Source organism: Mustela nivalis (assembly GCF_964662115.1).
Source record: "Mustela nivalis genome assembly, contig: HAP1_SCAFFOLD_1196, whole genome shotgun sequence".
Taxonomy (NCBI): domain Eukaryota; kingdom Metazoa; phylum Chordata; class Mammalia; order Carnivora; family Mustelidae; genus Mustela; species Mustela nivalis.
Genome location: NW_028135468.1, coordinates 78,212 through 81,664, shown reverse-complemented (window position 1 = coordinate 81,664; position 3,453 = coordinate 78,212). Strand labels below are relative to the sequence as shown.

Genomic DNA, 3,453 nt, shown 5'->3' with positions numbered 1-3,453 from the left:
CTACGCTCCTTACCTGGAGGCTCTCGAACAAGTCCCCTCCCCTCCGCCGGCCCGCGCAGCGATCGGGAGCTGGCGCCCTCTGCCGGGCCACCAGCGGGAGCACCGAGGAACCGAAGGGACCGAAGAGCAGGACAGAGGGTCGGAACCTGAAGCCCACTCGAGCGCAGGAGCCCCGCACCTACCGCCGATGGACATCGCGTCCCGAGCACTGGCCTGCGCGCCGGGGCAGTCCTGGCCGCCGTAGCAGTGCTGAGGCCAGACCCGGGGGGAAGAGGACCAGAGCTGTCCTCGAGCCCCCGGGCCACTGGGCGCGTCCAGAGTCCCCCACTTGCGGGCCAGCCGGTTCAGCCCCGCCCCCGGGGATGTCCCTAAGAAACCACTATGAATAGCGTCTGCACATTTAGTTTTAAAGCACCGGAATGGCAGCTTTACCGAGTGAAAACAAAGTTTGGGTCTTGTATCTCAGTAGCCATCTCCTGCTCAAATTAAAGAGGCGGAGGGAAGGGCGGTGGCCCGTCACACCCCCAGGGTCCTAGTTCTAGGAAGTGGTTTGGGGTGAGCTCCAGGCGTATCCGCAGCCCCGGGCCACCAGGGTTCTTGGGTGCCAGTGGAGCCCTGGGTCTGGCTTGGGGCTGGAGGCCGGCGCCGCCGTGTCATTCACCCGGCCGGGAGGAGTGGCTGTCCGAATGACTCGCGCTTTCGCCAGAGTCAACACACTCGCAGCAGGTTAGCCTCTCTCCCTCCCTTTGTTTCCCCCGGTCCTGAGTGAAACTTTGCAGGGGGACTAAGAGGAGGGGCAGAGGAAAACTACACGCGGGGCCCCGCGTCCCACCACGGGGCGCCTGCACACTCACACCCCAACTTCCCAAGCCCACTCACCGGTTCGGCTCGCCGGCCGCGGTCGCCCACCTGCCAGGCGGGCCCCCCCACCCAGCACAAAGTTCTCGGCAGCGACGAAGGTGGCGGTCGCTCCGCGGCGGCGCCGGGCGGGGAGGCGCACACCGGCGCGGGACCTCGGGGACGGCGGCACCGTCCCCACACCAGCTGGCTCTCCGCGAGGGGCCCGGCGAGTCGACTCGCCGCTGCAGCCGGAGCAGAGCAAGTTGCGAGGCAGGTCAGGGCCGACCGGGAGCCTCTGTTCCCGAGCGTGGGCGCGCAAGTCGCGGCGGGGCGAGCGGGCGCCGGGTATTACTTGTAGGGCCCCCGGGTGTCGGCCGCCGGGCTCTCTGAGTGGCTCGGACGGCGCGCCAGGCCGGCTGGGCGGCACGACCCACCCCCTCGGCGCGTACCCGCCCCGGCCCGGCCCTGGGGACGCGCCCACGCGCACGCGCCTGGCGGCTCCGGGGCTCCCGGGACTCTCGCTGGGCTCCAGCCCTGCTACCCGGAGGCCCGGAGGGGCCCCGCTTACCCTTAGAGACCCGGAGCGGTCGCTCTGAGTTTGAACCGTTCGCGGTATAAAACCCACCAACGCGTGCGAACGTTGCTGTCCCCAGAACTCTGGGCCAGTTGTCAAGGAGACCGCCCTTGGTGGCCCAGACACAACTGTGCAGAAATCTTGTCACAACCCCCACCCCGCCCCCGCAAAAGGCTCCTCGAGACAGGGGACCATGCCCTATCTCAGTGGTTCTCACACTCTACACTTCAGCCAATCACAGTCCCCAGAGATTTGTTAAAACAGGGCTGGTCCTTGCCTTCCCCACCTCACTCCTCCTCCTCCTCCCTTCTCTGATTGTTTTAGCCTAACCGGCACCGGAGAATTTGCGTTTCTAACAGGTTCCCAGGTGACGCTGAGGCGGTTGTGAATATCAGTTGAAGTTTGTCAAGTACTTGGTAATCAGCAAAGCAGTAGATAGACACATTTATACTTGTTAAATCTACTTGTGCAATTTATCGGTTTCAGTAGCTAGCACTCACATTTCATTTCGTTCCAACCCTGGCTTCTTTCCCTCCAAATGCTAGATTCTTATTTTTCCTCTTGGGTATGCACTGAGCTTTTGTGTGTCCCAGCCCCCATCACAAAAGCAGAAGGCGAGTATATTACTTTGCTGGGTGGGCCATAACAACACACCAACCACAGTCTGGGTGCCCTAAACAACAGAAATTTATTTACTTACAGTTCTGGAGACCAGAAGCCCAAAATCAAGATGTCAGCATGATTATTGCTTCTGGAGCCTCTCTTCTTAGCTTGTAGATGGCCATCATCTCTTATAAAGACACCAATTGTGTTGGATTTTTGGACCCACCTAGATGACCCCATTTTAATTTACTTTCTTCTTTAAAGACCCCATCTCTAAACATAGCCACATTCTGAGGTGCTGGGAGTTAGGACTTCAACAGATGAATTTTGAGGGGATACAACTCAGCTGGTAACAGGGAGCTTCACTGACCGGAAGAGCCTAGAACAGAAACTGAGCTTCTGCCTTCTATCCCTGTGCTCTCCATGTAGGCTGGCCTGTGGATTCCTATTGCCGTAACTGAGTGCTGTGCTACACAACTGGAAGGACTTAAAACCTGGTAAAGAAACCATTCTCTCAACAGAGCATAGGGTCCTCCCGAAGATAACACCCAAAGTCCAAAATGAATATTGGGAAGCTATCAGGGATCTGGGACCCCAACCCAGCAAACATTTCAGAATTAGCCCTTTACTTTTTGCTCATGACTAGGTCCATGTCACCCTTATCTTTGTTCTGCTTTGTTGGGGCTGTGACCTCCACCTAGTACCCGTGTCATCTCCAGAAGTCTCCAGAAGGAAGGACTGTATTCAGTAAAAATATTAAAGACTCTTCATTCTTCCTGCTATCTGTGAGAGCTCTGGCAGCACTTACAGCTGGAGAAGACAGGAAGGAAGGAAGGAAGGACAGACAAGGGCTGTCTGCACTGTTCCCACACTAACCAGAGTCATGGGAAAGACTGATTTCCAGCAAATCAGTAATTGTCCTGAATTTGGAGCCCCCCCAGTCTTCTTCTGATTCTGCCCTACTTCATATCTTTGCCTTGTGGCTTTGTCTAACACCAGGCCACACTTTCCCAAGCCCCAGAGCCAAATGGCTATTAGAACACCATATCACTCCAAACTCAGTATGTCCGTCATTGAACTCTTCCCCCAGCCATGTCCTCCTCCTGCACGGACTCGCCATCTGAGTGAATGACTCAAACACAACTCCATTCATGCCATCCAGAAACCTGGGAGCCCTCCAAGATGGGACCTGCTTGAATCCACCTGCTACTGTGTCCTTAATGTTCTTAAGAGACCAACCCTATTCATTCCTACCGCCATTGCCTCAGCCAAGCCCTATTGAAAGATTTCTCTTCTGGTGTTTGACTCTCTTCTCCACTTGGCTTCTTAGCCAGCATCCTCTCTACTCCGTCTTCAACCATCTTTCAAAAACAGAAACCTGGTTATCCTTCTACTCCGTCTTCAACCATCTTTCAAAAACAGAAACCTGGTTATCC

The 3,453-nt window shown here is 56.6% G+C and overlaps 1 long non-coding RNA gene across 1 annotated transcript in view; it reads right to left on the bottom strand.

The window, feature by feature from the left end:
- LOC309857313 overlaps window positions 1-1,222 on the bottom strand; it is a 65,351-nt gene extending 64,129 nt beyond the window's left edge. The window contains exon 1 of the long non-coding RNA XR_014307624.1: window positions 880-1,222. This is a non-coding gene — a long non-coding RNA (uncharacterized lncRNA). The remainder of the gene's footprint in view (window positions 1-879) is intronic.
- Window positions 1,223-3,453: the final 2,231 nt, after the last annotated feature.